General features: G+C 33.8%; 1 pseudogene; it reads left to right on the forward strand.

The window, feature by feature from the left end:
* The first annotated feature begins 12,694 nt into the window (after window positions 1-12,694).
* Window positions 12,695-21,923, forward strand: part of LOC149572392 (pre-mRNA-splicing factor SYF2 pseudogene) — a 29,319-nt pseudogene continuing 20,090 nt past the window's right edge.

Consider the following 21,923-nt stretch of genomic DNA (forward strand, 5'->3'; position numbering starts at 1 on the left):
GGTTAACATAGGAAAATTTCTTTGAGTTAGTATCTACCAAGTACAGTCGGCTAACGAAAGATTTTCTTGTTTTGGCATATTGAGCTCAATTGAATTATCTGTTGGTTCTAGCCCATTGAGAAGATGAATATTAATTATTCTAAGTTATATTTAAGTTGAATTGACAATGTGTAAGATATAAATATAAGCTCAAGTTGAGGATTGAATGTGTGAAACATAATTGAAGATTTGATGATGCGTAGAGGAAGCGAATTAGAAGGATAAGCAGAATATCCTTGTTGAGATGCAAAGATACATTTGATCAAGAAGGATCAAGTATAGAAGCTAGAATTGAGATCTGTAATTAGCAATTCAGTTGCATCAAGAATCAGGTCATCTCATTGTTACTCTCTAACCATTGTAGCAGTGATCTAAATCTCTTAACAAAGTTGGCTTAACAGGTATTTGTAAATCCTCTAACAAGGTGGCATTTCTATTGAATTGTATAAAGACCTCTAACAAGGCCACTCCTAACAAGGTGATTAAATCCTCTAGCAGGGTCATACCTAACCATATGTTTTGTAACCTTTAACAAGGTTGGCTCCTAACAGGGCTCACTTTAGAAGAGTGAAAATCAATAACTAGTTGGAATTGGTGGTTTTTTCCAAATTGGTTTTCCACATTAAAATCTTGTGTTTATCTTATTTATTTTTGTGGTAATTGATTCACCCCTCCCCTCTTAGTTACTCCTCTTATATTTCCAACAATTGGTATCAGAGCTTTTGGTGCTTGCAAAGAAGGTTTTAAGGACCAAAGCTAAAGATCAGGATGTCTCATAGAAGAGAGATTCTTAGGTTAAACTGAGACAACTTTGTAGCATGGCAAGGACTTATGAGGTTACATTTGGCAACTATCAGTGATTCAGGTTGCAAATATCTTGATAATGAATAAAAGATTCCCATTGGAACATTATCAGTTGAAGATATTGTTGAAAAGAAAAATCTTAACATCATGATGATTGACGTTGCTTCTGCTCTTAATTATGTTGAATTTGATGAAGTCAAAAGTTTCACTACAACCTATGTTATGTGTATCAAACTAAAAGACATCTATGGAGGAGATGACAATGTTAGAAGAGCTAAAGCTGAAAGTCTCAGAGGATAGTTTGATCAATTGAAGATGAGAGATGAAAACATTGCAAAATATGTTGAGAAAATTAAAGTAAGTGTAAGTGCAATCAAAGTATCTAGAAAAGACATTGATGAAAAAAAAATTGTAAGCAAGATACTCAAAACACTTCTTGCTATCTATGCAATTAGAGTATCTGTTATTAAAAAAATGAGATGTGATCCAAATAGAAATATAACTTTGGATGCTCTAGTTGGAAGATTGACATCTTTTGAGTTAGATAACTATGATAACTATGTCCCTAGTTCCAAAGGTATTGAGTCTGCATTTGAAGCCAAGATTTCACTCAAGAAAAAGGGTAAAAAATCAAAAGCCAATCAATCAGAAAGTGAAGAAGAAGAAGAAGAAGAAAGTTCATACAGTGATCTTGAAGTTGTTGAAGTCCTACTTGCAAGGAAATATTCCAAAGGTAGAGGGAAGTACAAAGGTAAGGTTCCTTTAATCTCTTTTTTTTGTGAAGAAGTTGGTCACATTGCTGCAAGGTGCCCAAACAAAGAAAACACAGATGAAAAGAAAAGCAATAAGTTCAAAGGCAAGAAGGAAATAAAAAATTGCAAGGACTACAAGGACAAAGGTAAGAAATCTTATTTTATGGCTAAAGACTCTGATAACTGTGAAGATGAAATGATATATATTGCTATAAAAGATGAATCTGATGATGAAGGAGATAAAATGACACTTATCTCTCATGTTAGCAAAAATGATACATGGATAGTGGTTGCTTACATCATATGACTAGAGACAAAAGAAAGTTTGAGCACATGGAACATTATGATGGTGGTAGTGTGAGATTTGGAAAAAATGAACCATGTTTCATAAAGGGAAAAGGGTGTATCTCATTAACTAATGAACTTAGATGTGATAATTATTATTGGGTTGAAGGACTAAAGCATAATCTACTGAGTGTGACACAGTTGAATAACATTAGATTCAAGGTAGAATTCATGAATGGGGAGGCCAAACTACTAGATGGAAAAGAAAATTTGGTTGGATCTAGCAAACAAACAAAAGGTAATCTATTCTATCTAGATCTCAGTGAAAGTTCATGTTTTATTTCTCAAGTAGAAGACACTTGGTTATGGCACAAAAGATTATGTCATGTAAACTTTGATAACCTGGTCAAGATAAGAAAAACTAGAAGAGTAAGAGGTATTCCTAGCTTGAGGAAACCTAATATGGATCTATGCAAAAATTGTCAAATTGGTAAGATGGGAAAAACTAGTTTCAAAAGAAAAAACTATCATTTTGAAGAAGTCTTAGAGCTTGTACATATAGACTTATGTGGACCTATTAGAATAGAGTTTTATAGTGGAGATAAGTTTATCATTATTTTTGTTGATGAGTATTCTAGAATGATAACTGTAATGTATCTAAAAGAAAAATCTGAAGCTTTTCAAATATTTAAGTGGTATCTGGCAAGAGTAGAAAAAGAAACTAGAAAGAAGCTGAAATATTTGAGATTGGACAGAGGTGGTAAATTCATTTCCAATGATTCCAATGAATTCTGCATTAAAAAATGAATTAAGAGATAGGTATCAGCCCTTGGTACACCTCAGCAGTATGGTATAGCTGAAAGAAGGAACAGATCCATCATGAATTGTGTAAGAACATTGATGGTAGGAAAAAAATGTTGCAATCAAATATTGGAATGAAGCAATTAGTACTGCAATGCATACCTTGAACAGAGTACAATTAAAGAAAGACTCAAATCAAACTCCATCTGAACTATGGTATGCTTACAAACCTAATGTAAGTTACTTGAAAGTATTTGGTAGCAAATATTATATCTTGAAAGAATCTAGGAAAGGTAAATTTGATGTCAAAGGTGATGAAGGTATATTCCTAGGATACTCTTGCAAAAGTAAAACATACACATGGTTGAATTTGTCTACTTACAAGTGCACATGTGAGAATTGATGAGTTTTCAAAAAAAAGTGAAGAAGAAAGCAAAAAAGAACCTGAGGATTACAGAAGATTTGTTTACTATGAACCTAATACTTTGTTAAATCTATCTAGAAGTTTGGAGGCCTCACCTCCCGAGTCCCCAAAATCTCCAAAATCTATCGAGTTGCAATCAGTGCAAGCTGAGGCATAGTTTGAAGGACTTGAGTCACAGTCAAAAGCTACCAAGTTGTTGCTAGAGAAAAAAGAGTCTGATGGACCCGAGTCACAAATAGTGGGACCTGAGCTTAATACAGAAGATCATGAAGAAATAAGTGAAACAAACTCTAAATCCAAAGTACCTATGTTAGCAAGATATGTCAGAAGGCATGATGCACCTAATCAGATCATTGGAGACAAGTTAGATGGAACAATGACAAGAAAAAAATTGAAAGTTACATGTTTGCTTGTTGAATTTGAACCTAGAATTGTTAAAGATACTTCGGATAATAAAAGTTGGATTGAAGCAATGAATGAGAAAATAGAATAGATTGAGAAGAACAAAACTTGGACTCTTATTTCAAGACCCAAGAATAAAAATGTAATTGGCACAAAGTGGGTATTCAGAAGTTTTCAAAAATAAAGCAAGGTTAGTATGTAAAGGTTATTCTCAAGAAGAAGGTATTGAATATGGTGAAACTTTTACTATGTTGCAAGATAGAAGGTGTTAGAACTTTACTAGAATATGCAGCTTACAGAGAAATTCAAGTTTATCAAATGAATGTAAAATATGCATTCTTGAATGGAATTCTTGATGATGAAGTTTATATAGAACAACCTGAAGGTTTTGTAAATCCTAGCAAAAGAGATATGTTCTACAAATTACACAAAGCATTATATGGTCTCAAGCAAGCTCCTTGAGCTTGGTATGAAAGACTTCATAACTACTTGATAAAGATTGGTTTTCAAAGAACAAATGATAATAGTAGTTTGTATATCAAACAAGGACTAGACAAGAAGATTGTGTTGGTAGAAATATTCATGGATGACACTTTATTTACAAAAAATGATAACTTGTGCAAGAAATTTTCAAAAGAAATGAGTGAAGAATTTGAGATGTCTATGTTTGGAGAGATAAAATTCTTTGTTGGATTGCAGATCCAACAGAAAAAAGATCATATCTATATTACTCAATCTAAATATATCAAGGAGATACTAAAAAAATTTGGAATGGAAGAGTCAAGACCAATTGGAACTCCTATGTTTACTGGACATAAGCTTTCTAAAAATGATGATTCCAAGGAGGTAGATCAGACCACATATAGATCAATGATTGGAAAATTGCAATATGTAGTGCATACAAGGCCCGATATTGTACTAGCAATCGGTATGGTAGCAAGATTCTCAAAAAATCCCAAAGAAAATCACATGATGGAAATCAAAAGAATCATGAGGTATCTAAAATGTACTAAAGGCTATGGTTTATGGTACAAAAAAGGAGGCAATTTGGATTTATAAATATTCATAGATGTTGATTAGGCAAGAAGTATTGATGACAAAAAGAGCACCAGTGGTGGAGCATTCTTTCTTGATAAAAGACTAGTGTCTTGGACAAGCAAGAAAAAAAAATTATATTTCTCAGTCCACAACAGAGGCAAAATATGTTAATTGTTCTAATATTGTTTGGTTCAAACAATTGTTGGCAGGTATGAAGATAGAGATCAAGGATCCAGTGGTTATATACTGTGATAACACCAGTGCAATTAATATATCAAAGAATCTAGTGATGCATACCAAAACAAAACACATTGCTATAAAATATCATTTTTTGAGAGAATTGGTACAAGATAAAGAGATAAGATTGGAATATGTAAATACAAAAGAACAAATTATAGACATATCCACTAAACCATTACCTAAGGATGCATTTATGTATCTAAGAGGCAAGCTAGGGGTCATTCCCTCATCTAAAGCTCACTAAATGAAGTTTAGTTATGCATCAACCAGAGTATGTTGAAGATCGATCAGTTGATACAGTATTGATAAAGGCACATTACAAATGAATCACTACATGAGGTACATCGATATTTAATGAACATTGTATTTTGCATGAGATGTCAAAGAGGGAGAAGTTTGATGTCATATCTCACAGAAATTTTATCACCTCAAGAGATGACAATGAGGGAGATATTAAAGGCAGAAGTTTGCTGACAGAGGGAGAAACTGAAAGCAAAGGGAGTTTACACTAATAGAGGGAGTTCTCATGGATAAGAATCAGAATGAAAGTAAGGATATATTCCTTACTTTATTCTTGCTCTACAATTTCATTGCATTATGACATGTTGTGTTGTCATCAATGCCAAAGAGGGAGATTGTTGGAAATAATCGATTAATTGTGTATTGTCTTTGATGTTACACAAACTTTCATATCATTTCCAATTAGTGTATGTCAAGCTCACTCAGGCATTGAAGACAATTTCCTATGTCTGCCAAGCATTCCAGAGTTTGCCTAGTTCAGAAGATAGTGTCTACGAAGTTCACTCGAGCAACAAAGTAAAGCTTGTAGAAGTTGAGTGTTAACTGAGCTCACTCAATTAATGAAGGAAATGTTGGATGGAACCAATGTTAACTGAGCTCACTCAATTACCAAAGGAACTTTGTGAATATACAGTGTTAACCAAGTTTACTTGGTTAATACAGGAAAATTACTTTGAGTTAGTATCTACCGAGCAGGGTTGGCTAACGAAAGATTTTCTTGTTTTGGCATATTGAGTTCAATTGAATTGTTTGTTGGTTCTAGCTGACTAAGAAGATGGATATTAATTATTCTAAGTTATATTCAAGCTGACTTGACAATGTGTAAGATATAAATATAAGGTCAAGTTTAGGAATGAATGTGTGGAACATAATTAAAGATTTGATGATGCTTAGAGGAAGCGAATTAGAAGGATAAGCAGAATATCCTTGTAGAGATACATTCGATCAAGAAGGATCAAGTATACAAGCTAAAATTGAGATTTGTAGTCAACAATTCAGTTGCATCAGGAATTAGGTCATCTCATTGTTACTCTCTAACTATTGTAGCAATGGTCTAAATCTCCTAACAGAGTTGGATTAACAACTATTTGTAAATCTTCTAACAAGGTGGCATTTATACTAAATTGTCTAAAGACCTCTAACATGGCCACTCCTAACAGGGTGATTAAATCCTCTAACAAGGTCACACCTAACCGTGTGTTTTGTAACCTTTAACAGGGTTGGCTCCTAACAGGGCTCACTTTAAAAGAGTGAAAATCAGTAACTAATTGCAATTGGTGGTTTTTCCCAAATTGGATTTCCACATTAAAAATCTTGTGTTCATGTTATTTCTTTTATGTTTTGCCAACTAAGTTAAAGTAATATCAATCACAGATAATATCTTAATATTTTCATGTTAAGCATTTGTCGAGCTATTTTAGTGTTTACCAAGTTACAACATTTTCCTTGTGTTTACCAAGTTACAACAAAGTTTAGTTTTGATTTATATTGACATCTAAGGGATCTAGGATTTATTTTTGTGGTAACTAATTCACCCCTCCCCTCTCAGTTACTCCTCTAATTTTTCCAACAGCTATGTGTCGTTATTTTTTAATGTCATACTTGAATTATATGAAAACATGGTATTATGATATTGTATATGCAAAAATAAAAAAATATGAAGTACATTTCTATTATTATAATTAACATAATGTATAATATAACTGCTTATGATGTTAGCAATATATTGAAAGGATGCATAAGTATACAATTGAAGAGATAATATAATGTAGTTGCGTTGGTGTCGATTATAGTGATAAGGGTTTCAATAGAGATGAAGTGATAACTTAGTGAGCATACATTTGACAAGCTAGTCATTTAGAGGATAAATATAGGAAGCTATTGTGTTGTCATTTGCTTTAAATTGTGATGACATGAACATTTCGCACCTTCCTCAGATGGGTTGGTGGCATAAAATGTATTTATTCCCAATAAGAAACACACAAAATATGTATGTTAACAAATGAATAGGACATAATAGATTATCTTTTTTTCATAGTGTTATCTTCAACACTTTCCTCGTACTGTCATTTGAATCATATCACTATAAACTCAAGGATATTGATTTTCTTCTCATGAGCACATTGTCAAGTAGTTCAAATATTTGTGCAACTTCTCAAAAGTTGGCACTGGTATTCACCACCAACCTACATATATAGTTAATAGAACAATTAGTCAATATCATTCAAGAATAGGCATCACAGAAAAGACAATAATTCTTATGATCGCCTCAAACATAAATATATATGTAAAGAACCATTAACGTATGTTGGATAGAAGACAATACCTCTGGTGATGTGTTGTCATCATCTTATTCATAGATAAAAAATTAAACTAGAAATTATAATATTTCAATGGTTTCTATAATAGTTAAAAAATAAAAAATGATACAAAAGCATAATAAGATATATGTATTTATGCATGTATGTATGTATGTATGTATGTATGATCAAGATTTTGAAACCTAATAACTTACACAAAATTATAATTATTTGATCATATTTCCTACACGTGGAAATTAGCAAAATTAGAAGACATAATAGAGTGTGCCACATCATTGTCATATGATATTATTCATAGACAACACTCAGATACATATAATGAAACTAGAAAAGAGCACAAAAACTATCATAAATTAAATATACTAGATTATATGCACTTGATAGTTGTAAACATACAAAAATACAAAACAAAAACTATGCTAAATTAATTATACTAGATTATGCACACTTGATAGTTGTGTTGGTGTTTTGAAACAAGGATAGTTCCAAATTAACCCGATGAGAATAAGGTACATCTAGGGGCAGCTAACTCCCATTTTCAACAAGTTTATATTAGGGTTCATATCATGGTAGGGTTGGAACTAATGTTAGGGTTAACATTGAAATTATTATTAGGGGTAAGGTGAAGATTTAAACACACACACACATATATGAACTTAAATTTTAATATATTATAGGTTCACATCTGTACGTTAAAAATTTAAATGTATGTGTATGTCCACAATATGTATGTATACATAAATACATACATACATATATATACATATACATGTACATATGTACATGCATATATATATATATATATATATATATATATATATATATATAAAACACATACACACACATATATATATACATATACATATACATATGTGCATATACATATATGCATATACACATGGTATATATATAAATATTTTTGATCTAAGATTGGTTTTGACAAGTGAGTGTCAACACACTTAAGTTATTTACTTAGTTCATGTTGAACTAGTAATACATGCCGAGCACAACATGTAAATATTAGACCATGTCGAGTAATAATGAGTGTCATGCCACCCATGTGCCGAGTCACTCAAGTGCCGAGCAGATAGACCATGCCGAGTGATTCAGGAGCCAAGTAAACAATGGATGCCAAGCAATACAGATGCCAAGTCAGAGTATAAATATCAATGCATGTTGAGCATCAAAGACTTCATATGCTGAGTGACATAGTTTTGACATATTTGTTTGTAATGGCACAAACAACTATGTAAACTATTTTTATGCCGACTTAAGGAATATATTTCAATATTTTGGAGATAAGGATGAAGCTCTATTTGGATTTCCTATGCAATTACATGCAACCAATTAGAAAATGGGAAGGTTTAAGTGGCAAAATGGATGAATCTTAGCCATAGATTCATACCTAACCCTAAGTCTCATAGTCTTCTTATGGAGGACAAAACCCTAAACTATCAATGAGTGTGTAATGAATATTGAAGGAGTGAAGAGGATAATTTGCAGAGCATTCATGGTGACTTAGAAGTTATGAAGAAAGAGTGAATTGCAGAATCAGTTAGACAAGAACAAAGGATAAAGTAAAGGATACAATATTGAGACATTTGATCGAGAAGGATCTAGAAGACATTGTTTAGAGGTGATTTGTCATCAAGCAAGCAATTGCTAATCGTAAGATCTATGCTGAGACATTCGAACAGGTGATTTCAATCAAAATCTCTTAATAGAGTAGTCCTAATAGGTTGTATAAAATCCTTTAACAAGGTGCTTACTTAGTTGTAAGTTGAAGTCCTCTAACAAGGCACACTTCTAACAGGGTGTTGAAATCCTCTAACAAGGTGAGACCTAAGAATCTTTGTAAGCATTTAACATGGTAGACCTTTCACAGGGTAGATCATGTTTCACGTTTAAAACATTGTAACCTTCATTGGATACACTTTATTACTGCAGTAGTGAAGATTTTTGGGTGTCATCCCCACCCCAATTTTACCTTCCCACTTAGAGGGTTTCTGGGTGATCATATCTAGTGTTATGTGTGTGATTTCTTACATGTTTACATGATTTAGATGTATATGCTTTGTATGTTACTTCAGTTTATATATTGAATCCATGAGATGAATGTATGGTGAAAGTTTTATGGGTCCATGTTTGAATATTGATTCACCCCCCCCCCCACTCAGAAGTTCACCTTTGGTATTAGAGCTTTGTTCTCTGAAAGAGAAGCTTTGCAACTTTGAGGAAAGATCTTCAAATGGAAGTCTAGAAGTTGGGAAAGACTATTGAGAATCATGAGATTGAAATACATCTCATTCTACATCAATTGAATGAAGCAAGAGAAGCTTTAAAGAGTTCCTTAAAGAGAAGGAAAGAAATTGCTATTGCAGAGAATGACACACAATACAAAGAGATAAATACTACTAAACTATTTTTAAATGGAGACTCAAATGAATTTGATGTAGCAGTTGTAGATCTAATGGAAAAGAACAAAATTCAAGCTAAGGAAATCAAAATTCTGAAGTTAGAACAAGAATCACAAGCTATATTGCTATGTGAATTAGTTGAACAGAAGAAGAAAGCCATGATTGAAGAAGTCAAAAGAACTTCGGCCAATAGACTGGAAGAGAAATCATCAGAGATAACCAAGATTTCCAACATGCAATTGGATACTCTAAGTCAAATGATGAATGCAAACTATGAACTGAATGTCAAAGACATTGAGATAACTACTTTGAAGTTGCAGAATGAACAATTACATAATGACCTAAAAAGAGAAAAAGAATTTGCTGAAAGTTTCAACAAACCAAAGGAAGCCATCAAATACTTTGAGAAATTACCAAGATCCCTTAGATCTAACAATGATACACCTGGACTGAGATATACAAGTACCAAAAAAGGAGACTCATCCAAAAGTACAGAAGAAAGAAACAACAAAGGTAAGAACTTCAAACCTACTTGTCATAATTGTGGTAAGAAATGACATATTGCTAATGTGTGCAGGAACAAGACTGTAAATCAAAATACTAAGCCTAAGAACATGGTTCATTGCTATAAGTGCAACAAGCAAGGTCATCAGGTACATGAATGTAGAACTAGGACCATGCATACACAAAGATTTGAAGGATATTGTTACAACTATCAAAAGTATGGACAAAGCTTTTGAATGTAGATCCAAACCCATGTGGTCATCAAACAGGAAAACAAAGGTAAGGAACAATGAAAACTCTTATAATTGGGATTATAATATAAGATATAGTTGTCATTATTGTCAAGAATATTGACATATTCCTAAAAATTACATTAGGACACACTTCAGTGGTAACTACAGAAGGTGGTTGATTCAAACCACATGTTTTAGCTATTTGAAGGTTGGTCACATCAGTAAGCATTGTCCAACTAGGTCAAAGGCACCAAGTTGTGAATTTGATAAAGGTAAAAGTAAGGCAGATGTTGAACACATCAGAGATGAGATGAACAAGACATGGAAAAAGAAATATGATTGCAACACATCAAATGGAGAAGGGATCACTTCACCCAATGGGTCAGGTGATCACACCTCATCAAACTAGGCAATCAAGAGGTATGTAGGACTGATATTCAAGTATTATATCATACATCAGTTCCAAAGGTGATGGTACTAAAACTATTACATTACATTATCATGAATAAAGATGCAAGATATTGTTAAAAATTCAAAAATAATTCTTTGAGTTTTTCATGTTGTTGCCGAGCATGAAAAGTTTCCTATATGTGCCTAGTAGAATGTAAGAAGATGTCGAGCTATCAAACTAGGTAGTTGATGTCGAGCTTGTAGTAGCTATTGAGTGATGGAAATATCAATGGATGCCGAGAGAACCTGAAATTGGTTAATGCTGATCTTACAACTATGTAAGCACTCAACATTAAATGCAAGGTTTTCAAAGGGTATTTGATCAATTTTTACTCATTCTTCATCATTTCAAATTTAAGAAAGAACGAGTAGAGCATAAGGCGATTCAGAAACCCATTCCAAGCATTTGTAGATATTTTAGCAGTGACCTCATAGCAATGCATCATATTTCTAAGGTATTTATCAAGAATTAAGGTGTGTAGTTTAAATTTTCATAAACCCTAGTTTGTCACAATAGCATCGAGTTCAAAAAATGTTGAAGGGAAGGAAGTTTTAAATGTTCAACTAGTTAGTAATGAAGTTAAGTAGCCTATGTTTAAAGCCATTCCTGACATCACTTATAAACAAGACCCTTATGGTGCATTGTCTATGATCCTGCCAAATGTGATAATGGTATAAGATGTGAGGAAATGCTAAAATTGAAAGATAGGAAGCATTGGAGACCTAGAGATTAGAGGTGCATACAATAGGTTGTGTGATAATGGTGTTTTAAAAGAAGAATTCAAGATTGTTGAGAAAAAGGGTTTAACATGATCCCTAGATTTTCCAAATGTATTTAAAACAGAGTGGATGCAAATTGTGCTGAGCCAAATTCATGATGGTTATTTATGGCTAGAGGGAGGACCTATTAAAATAACTAAGAGAATAATTCATAGGGTTATTGGTTGCCCAAACCTAGATTGGCCTAATACACAAAGGAGTGACTCCAAGGAGGTGATTGAAAAGAATACTAGAGTAGTATGGAATAAGAGAGGTATGACTATAGACACAATCATTGATCCATTATTAAACTTTTCTGTAAAGGTAATAACACATAAATTCTACCAATCTAGCAGATTAAATAGTGTACCCTATATAGCTGTGAATGTTGGTTATAAGATTGTCAAGAAAGATCATACATATGATCTAGTAGAACTACAATTGGAACAACTGATGGAGAACCTTGAAGTAATAAGGAAAACCAAGAGTGTACAATGCAAGTTTGGTTCCATATTGATTTGTATATTCTTTTATGTACAAAAAAAAATTCCCCTCTTTTGGTACTGTGGGATGTAAGACTAATAGATCAGTTGCAGTATAGATTGGTGAGTACATAGAGCAACTAGGAGAAAATTTTGAATCCTTAATGACTAGCTACTTTATAGATTTCAAAAAGTTGATGAAGGAGATGCTTAGAATACCAATTTCTTTAGTTGAAATACATTATAATGATGTATATATTCTTGTTGATGCTAACTACACATTTGTGCAAGTTGCCACACTAAGGGTAAGATGATTGAGACCATTAGGTTATGAAATTAATGTAGATGAAGCCTCAATAGCTATAACAACTCTACTAGTAGAGGAAGTAGATAAGACTACAAAAGTTTTTGGAAATTATGAAATGGTAAAATCCAAGATTACCATGGAATTGAAAACTACATCAGCTATTGAGAAGGAAAAGCTGGTAAAGAAATTAAAAGCTAAATTTGGAGAGGATACCGAGGAGGAAGAGAGAGAAGAAGAAGAGGATGAAGAGGAAAATAAACCTCAAGGTCAAGAACCCCTAGCATTGACACAGGTCATGGGAGAAGACAAGGAAGAGGAGGAAACTGAAGGTTCCAAGAGAGAAGAAGCTAAGGAAGTACCTACTCTTGCTGAGCAAAAGAAAAGAAAGGCAAAGGCACAACCAATGGAAAGGAAAAATAAAGTTGCTAAACTAAGTCAGCCAAAGCCCACTGCACCTACAACAAGAGCCACCACACATGCTACAACACAAAAGGCTAAGGAAAAGAGAAAGAAAATAGAGCAAGGAGGCCAAGAACATAAAAGATGGAGAAGGAAGTATGTGGCACAACTAAATTCTGATGAAGAGAAGACAGAGTCAGATGACAACAACCAATTCAAGGTGGTGAGTCACAATCCTCTCTCAGATCTTGAAAACTTATGTGAAAATGTAAAGAACAATGAAAATTTATCAGGCTTTAGTCATATTGATTTTGAAAAATTGGGTAAAGTAGAGAAAAATTAAGTGGAAGAGGCATTATATGCCATGATGTCAAAGTTCAAGACTACACCACTAGAATTTTCTAACTCTGTACCTAAAAGTCTATATGACACAGTTGAGAAAAAATGACATTATTGTTTAAATTTGGAAAGATAAATCAGGGAGACAACACTAGCCCAAGTAATGCATGAGTTGACTAAAGGACAAATTACTAAGGTTGTAAAGAAATATGCAGTTAGGTTCACACCTAAATACAGAGCCTTTTGCATTCTACAAAATAATAAGGATGTTGTAAAGAAGTCAACACAAATATGGAAACTCATTTGTGAGTTAACCAAAACAAAGAAAGGAGAAACTGGTCCTTCAGAGGTTGATGGTGATAAGGAAGATGATGAAAAAGACAACATTGTTGGAGGAGAGATAGAAGTGAAAGAAGATGACAAGGCAATAGCTAAGCCTGAGCAACAAGAAGAACAGAGTGTGCATGACACAGAAATGCCGAGTGTTAGTCCTCCTCATGACACAACCAATACAACTAAAACTATAACTGTAAATGATGTTTTTGATCCATCATCTCAAAACATCAATCCACTTACTATAGAAGATTTGAAGAAGATACTAGATCAATCTACATTGGAAGCCAAACTTTGTGAAAATCCAATTTTGGTTAGTGTAGATAAACTACAAAAGTTAGTAACTGATGTCACAAGGGAAAAGGTGAATCCACAAGAACCACCTTCCATCATCCCTTCAGTTACTAATGTACAACCTTTGTTTCTAATGCCACAAGATACATCTACCAAGGTTGATACAATTTTTAAATATGATACTATTGAGAAGAAAATAGAAGAGAAAGACACCACTGTAGGACAATAGGAAACAAGATAGATAGATTCATCTATACCTACAACATAGGGACAAGGTGCTAGTCAAGTCATAGCGATAGACCAGGGCAAGCCCAAAGAGAGTGAGCTAACACTGAAGGTGAATGAATAAATTGCCATCCAAGCATTGGAGCCTTACCAACATCTAGCACTCCTTCTACATAAGCTCTTTATAAGATGAGCATAGAAGCTATTCCATTGAAAATCTCAATGCCAAGCCCAAGCTCATCAAAAGTTGAAAAGGTAATTCACTATGGAGATATAACTCTTGATGAAGAAATTATTATTTCTAAGTATGATCATAAAACTATGAAACTAGAGCAAATAGGTATACTAAAACAGGCCTTAGAAAGGAAAAAGCATCAAGAAATGCTAAGGAGAGAACATAGGTAGAAGCAAGCACTTCAAGATATTAAGGACATCTTTCTAGATGCATTTAATCTACCAAATCTTGAAGATACCAAGCCACTAATAGAATATCTAATAGATATATTGGAGAAGGTCAGTAATGAAGACCTTGATACAAATGCTAAACTCTTAGAATGGTCAAAAAAAGAAGTTTCAAAGTAAGGTGAATGGGAAAATATCTAGTGAGATAGCACTAACACAAGTTGCATTGGCAACTAAGGTTGAGGATGTGAAGAAGGTACTTGAGAATATATTCTCATTGTACACAAAACTATGTAATCCTACACTCTTGACTCAAGAGACCAGAAGTCACATTCTGAGTCTGGAATGCAAAATTACTACGTCAGGTGCCAGCCTACCAAAAAATCAAGCTCAGAGTGAGAAGCATTTTAGGACATTACTTTAATCATAGAGTTAATTAGATGTATTGACAATAGATGAGGCTAACGTAAGAGCCAAATTGACAAGCATAAAAGCATCCCTCACCCCACATATGGAGATATTGCACAAAGAGCTAGGCTATGCTGAAACTCTACTGAAGAAAGACCCCGGTCTTTCTACTTTAGATGGTCTAGTGCACCTTGCTACCGAGCTTGCAATCCAACTAAAGTCATTGGATGTTGCATGTGATAACTAGGATGCAGCCCTCAAGATCATAATGGATGTCCATAAATCCTTTTTGGACAAACACACTATAAGTGTATAGACCATTTGACATAAGTGTCAAAAAGGGGGAGAATAAAGAAAGAGGGAGATATATGAAAGGGGGAGATACATCACTGGGGGAGAAATTCTTTTTGAGGAGAAAAGAGTAAAATGAAGAGATATTAGCTAAGGGAGATCATGAAAGAGTATCAACTCATTGAAGTCAAAGTGTATCAACAAAGACACATTTGCTTAGAGAGGAGTACATATTTTTGGATACATAACAGACATATTAACTCAGGGGGAGTTATCAAATTTTGAGGTATATAAGTTATTACAAAATTTTGAAATTTTGAAGTTTTGTATATAAGCTGAGTCATGGATATGTTATGCTTGATAGATCAAGGTTGATAATGTATACTCAAGTGTTTTTGACACTCATGTCAAAGGGGGAGATTTTTGATCTCATATTGGTTTTGACAAGTGAGTTTCAACACACTTAAGTCATTTACTTAGTTCATGCCGAACTAGTAATACATGCTGAGCATAACATATAAATATTAGACCATGCCAAGTTATAATGAGTGCTGAGTCACTCAAGTGCCAAGCAAATAGATCATGCTGAGTGATTCAGGAGCCTAGTAAATAGTGGATACCAAGCAATACAGGTGCCAAGTCAGAGTATAAAGATCAGTGCATGCCAAGTATCAGAGACTTCATATGTCGAGTGACATAGTTTTGACATATTTGTTTGTAATGGCACAAACAACTCTATAAACCATTTTTGAGCCAACTTAAGATAGATTTCGATATTTTGGAGATAAGGACGAATCTCTATTTGGATTTCCTATGCAATTACATGCAACCAATTAGAAAATGGGAAGGTTTAAGAGGCAAAATGGATGAATCTCAGCTGTAGATTCATACCTAACCCTAAGTCTCCTAGTCTTCTTAAGGAGGACACAACCCTAAACTATCAACGAGTGTGTAATGAATATTGAAGGAGCAAAGATGATAATTTGTAGAGCATTCATGGTGACTTAGAAGTTATGAAGAAAGAGTGAATTGCAGAATGAGTTACAGAAGAATAGAGGATGGAGTAAATGATACAACATTGAGACATCTGATAAAGAAGGATCTAGAAGACATTGTTTAGAGGTGATCTATCATCAGGCAAGCAAGTGCCAATCACAGGATCAATGCTGAGACATTCTAATAGGTGATTTTATCAAAATCTCTTAATAAAGTAGTCCTAATAGGCTGTATGAAATCCTTTAACAGGGTGCTTATTTAGTTGTAAGTTGAACTCCTCTAACAAGGCACACTTCTAACAAAGTTTTGAAATCCTCTAACAAGGTGAGACCTAACAGTCTTTGTAAGCCTTTCACAGGGAAGACCTTTCACAAGGTAGATCATGTTTCATGGTCAAAACATTGTAACCTTCATTGGGTACACTTTATTATTGCAGTAGTGAAGATTTGTGGGTGTGATCCCCACCCTAGTTTTACCTTCTCACTAGGAGGATTTGTGGGTGATCATATTTGGTGTTATGTGTGTGATTGCTTACATGTTTACATGATTTAGATGTATATTCTTTACATGTTACTTTAGTTTATCTATTGAATGCATAAGATGAATGTATGGTGAAATTTTTATGGGTCCAAGTTTGAATTGTTGATTCACCCCCCCTTCAAAAGTTCACCTTTCCTATTGTAATTTCAACACATATATACATGATATATATACATACATACAAAAAATATATAAAATTAAACTAAAAACATATAAAATTAAACTAAAATCATATAAAATGAGTAAAATAACCAAAAATATACCTTTTTTCAAAGTTTGATAGTTTCAGATGCCTCTCTTTACGTTTCCAATCAAAACTATAGCCCCACTATCGAAAATGACATGTGGGGTCGTAGTGACAATATTTGGAGTTTCTATTTTTTATATAGTTTTGATTGAAACTTAATTAACTAGTTTCGATCGAAACTAGCAAGCCCGAGAGTAGGGTTAACAAACCCCATTTGGGCTTGGTAGTTTTGATAGAAACTAAATAGATAGTTTTGATTGAAACTATCTATGTAGTTTCTATCAAAACTACGTGGCAACAAAATTTTCTATTGAAACTTCAAGCATTGTTTGTTTCGATAGAAAGTAAATAGTTTCTATCAAAACTTTTATAAAAATTTCTATCAAAACTAAGAAAAAAAAAATTGGTTCTTGCACGATTTTGGAGGAATTTTTTCTTCCAAAAAAGTGTAACCCACTATTGTGGGTTCACCCCATAACATGTGAAAACTCTAAACACATATCAAGAGTACACCATGCCATAATAATAGAACTATCCTAACATGAAGGATAACATGTTAAATGAAAGAATAAACCACACCTTTACTAAGAACCCTATGAGTTCTCAAGATGTAACAATATCCACACACCATGAATAACCATCTCCACACACCATGAAGATAACAAATTCACCAGACACTAATAAATATACAAACACTCAATAAATCTATAAATGCTAATAACTCCCACTAAATTGTGGTAATGAGTTACCTATGACATCATAAAATCCATCTCCTACATGAAGATACTCTAAGTCTACACATACACAACCAAAGTGTCAATACCAAGTGAAACCAAATCTCCAAACTAAGAAGATACACACCTAACTAGGAACTAATCTTGCACTGTCACCTCATCACTATCACAAGCTCTCACTAAACTGTGTATCCAAGATATCTATGATGTTGTCGTGAGAAACTATCCTTTAACCATGAGAATCAACCAAGACATAAAACCATTAAAGAAGTCAAAGTGCACACCATGAGCTCCTCAAAAGAAACCAAATAACCATGATCCTCAACCAAAAATATATACTACCATAACCAATCAAGAATCCAAACCAATGATCACCAAAAAAGTAGCTATATATCCAGTCATGTTAGGCCAGAAATCTATTGCACCATGATCACATATATGAATCCAGCATCTAAGTCTCAAAGTGTCCAACTTATCAGCATAGAATTGTCAATCGCAATTCTTCACCATAACTATACCTGGCAACAACATCTCATCTCCTCTACATGAAGAAAAATAAAAAAATCATACAACTAAGGGCATAGACAACCCAAATCCAAGCCATCAATCTAAATATGAATCAATAATGAAAGATCAATTGGCAAAGGCAACCCATATCCAAGCCATAAATGCAACTAGTAAGTATAGACCGCTTATAATACTGCACAACTTTTAGACCCAACAAGTCATCATACATATCCAAATCAATCATTGATAACTATAGCATCATGAGACCAACCTGAAATATATCCAGAGTATATAATGACATCAAACTCAAATCTCTAAAACATACAATGTCATAAACTCACAATGTTACCATAGTCAATAAATATCATAAACTGTTCAAATCAATATATGACCAAATTAAGCATGTCAGACTTGCACCAAATCTAAACCAATGTATAGATCTCTCTAAGAACTATTCATCGACTATTCAAAGTCCAAAACCCAACTCTGTATGCCCAAGTTATGCCCAAATGTTTGCTTAAAATAATCAAAATCCAACTTTTGGGCTCTTAAAACTGGATAAAATTTCAAAATCATACAATCAAACCTACACCAAGTTGTAGTGCTCTGAATTATCTTTCCAACAACTATAAGAAGTCCAAAATTTGATATCTCGAGTGAAAGTCATGGCCATTTACCAAGATGCTCTTTTTGCCATTTTCATAGCAATTTGTTTTTGTGATGGAAAATTTTGACAAGATTAAATTTGACGGCCTTCACAGGTTGAAACTAAAAACCTTTTGCATTTCTATCAACATGGCCAAACTAGGGCATATTATATATCAAAATTTATGGAAAATCCAACTTGGATCTAATGATGAGGTCTATTTTTTTTAGAGCATCAATTCTGCAAGCTACCCCCTAAAATCCTCATTTAAATGAAACATCCAAAAAATCATTTTGACTAACAAATTTTCATTCCAAAAAATCCGCCAACACCCATCATAGCAATAGACCAAAAACCCTTAGATCTACAATAAACATAATACAAAACCCATATATCTTTCCCTTTCTTTAATCCTCTCACACATTCCCATGGATTCAATCTAGGGTTAAAACAACAAAACCATAGCTCTGATACTGCTTGTAAGGAAGCTTGCAACTAAAATGCAATTGTTTCCACATAAGCTATAATAGAACTGAAATAAATATGTACTTGAAATCTACATGCAAGAGAATATACAACATACCCACAAAAATGTGACACAAAATATACTCTAGGAAACGCTCATCGAGGGAACAAACCCAACCTCCAAAAGCATACATCACCATGTATTATTAGGCAAAAACACCATTTTAATACAACCATAGAAACCTTCAAATCCATAGCCACAACCGAGCAATCCATATGAACAAGAATGAATCCACACATTCCATGCTATGCTTCCAAACTTCACAAATGCTCGATTGGGTAACTTGCCAAGCCTTTTCTTGCTCGACTTTCCTTTCTTGCATTTTCTCCCTTTTGTCTTGTCTCTACAACTTGTTAGATTATGATGACTGATTAGGAAAGTACCGTATATACACTAGTTAGCACATGAATTTTCTATGAAGGATTTGGGGGCAGCAAAACAAATCCTTGGTATGAAGATTTATAGAACTAGGAAGAACAAAACATTGACGCTATATCAAGCTGATTATGTTGAGAAGGTGTTGCAACATTTCTCTATGGAGAATGCTAAAGCTGTCAACACACCTTTACCTGGTCATTTGAAATTGACTAAGGAGATGTGTCCTAAGACACAAGAAGAGGAGGATAAGATGTCCAAGGTACCCTATGCTTTAGCTATAGGAAGCTTGATGTATGCTATGGTATGCACTAGGCCAGATATTGCCCATGCAGTGCGAGTCGTTAGCAGGCATATGAGTCATCTAGGATTTGAGCATTGGAATGCTATCAAGTGGATTCTCAAATATTTGAGAGGAACATCCAATAAGTGTTTACAATTTGGGGGCTCTACTACTAATTTACAGGGCTATATTGACTCAGATTTGGCAGGGGATATTGATACCAAGAGGAGTACTGCAGGTTATGTCTTTACTATTGGTGGGGCAGCCATGAGATGAGTTTCTAGGTTATAGAAGATTAATGCTCTATCCACTATAGATGCAGAGTATGTTTCTGCTACAGAGGCAACCAAGGAGATGATATGGCTTTAGTTCTTCTTGGAAGAATTGGGACATCCTCAGAAGGATAATTATTTGTTCACAGATAGTCAGAGTGCCATTCATCTTGCCAAGAATCCAGCTCTGCATTCTAAGACCAAACACATACAGTTGCGGTACTATTTTATTCGATCAATTTTGGAGGATGGACAATTAAAGCTGGAGAAGATACATACAAATGACAATCCAACAGATATGTTGACAAAGGTTGTAACAAGGGAGGAGTTGAACTCCTCTTTAGCTTCGGTTAGTCTTCTAGACTGAACATGAATAAAAGAATAGTAGAGTCCAGGGTGGTTTGATCTAGTGGGAGCCCCATGTGGTAGTGGTATTGTTACAGGATCAGTCTACAAGTGGGAGATTTTTGTTTAGTGTGGAGCCTGATCAATCCCCAAGTGGGAGATTGTTAGATTGTGGTGACTGATCAGGAAAGTACTATACATCCTCCATAATTATTTGGGGAAAAAAAAATTTGAGCCCTATTTTATCAAGATTTTGGGCTGACATGTAATTATTAATTATAACCCTAAAATTACATAAAATACTTGTATAAAAGGGTTTAGGGTTAGGTATTTTATGATTATGTTGTGATGTGAAATTGCTTCTTGCGGCAGTATTGAGCTGTAAGGGATTATGGATTGTAATCAGGTTGTAAGCACTGGATTGTAATAATATTGGACTTGCAATTTGGTGGACATAGACCAAGGATTGGGTAAACCATGTTAAATCTTGGTACCTTGTGTTCATTTATGTGTGATCTATTATTTTTTGTTATTGGTTATATTTGCGTGTAGTTTTTATTTCTGTCTGTGATTTTATCCTAACACAACTACCCTTGTGGCTGCTTATATAGTAGCAAGTCCCACAAAGTCACAAAGTGGTATTACATAAATTATGTGCTAAAACCATGTGTTACCTAACCAATTAACCCACATTTAGTGTTTCTCGAATATTAAATAACTACATCAAATATTATCACAATGTTATAATACAATTCATCAAGTATATCCTATGGGAATCTTTCCATGTTGCACGTCCATCTAGGTGCTCCTAGGTGCAACATTACATAATACAATATAAAAAATATTATGCAATGTGTGTAACACACATAATCTCAATAGAAAGGAGGCTAGAAATGAGTGGATGGTTAAGGCCTTCTTGACTGATGATGTCAACACATAGATATATGCCATTCATTAAGTGCTTGAACCATTTTCATTGACTGCCTATTTGAACTTTGTTTATCATTATCTTTTACAAGTATCCCACCATGAAATCTATTGAAGATCATCCTCATGTCCACTAGGGATTCTTTTAATTGTCATGTCATTCTATGTAAGCAGTACGTTCATCAGGAATAATTAAAGAATGTGCTAAAGTTTGCATCAAAAGATAGAACAAAACCAATTGTATGCCTAAATAGTGAGCACACTTCTATGAGTCAT

This window comes from Cupressus sempervirens, chromosome 2, assembly GCF_028749045.1.
Source record: "Cupressus sempervirens isolate cs-2001-9-10 chromosome 2, ASM2874904v1, whole genome shotgun sequence".
NCBI lineage: Eukaryota > Viridiplantae > Streptophyta > Pinopsida > Cupressales > Cupressaceae > Cupressus > Cupressus sempervirens.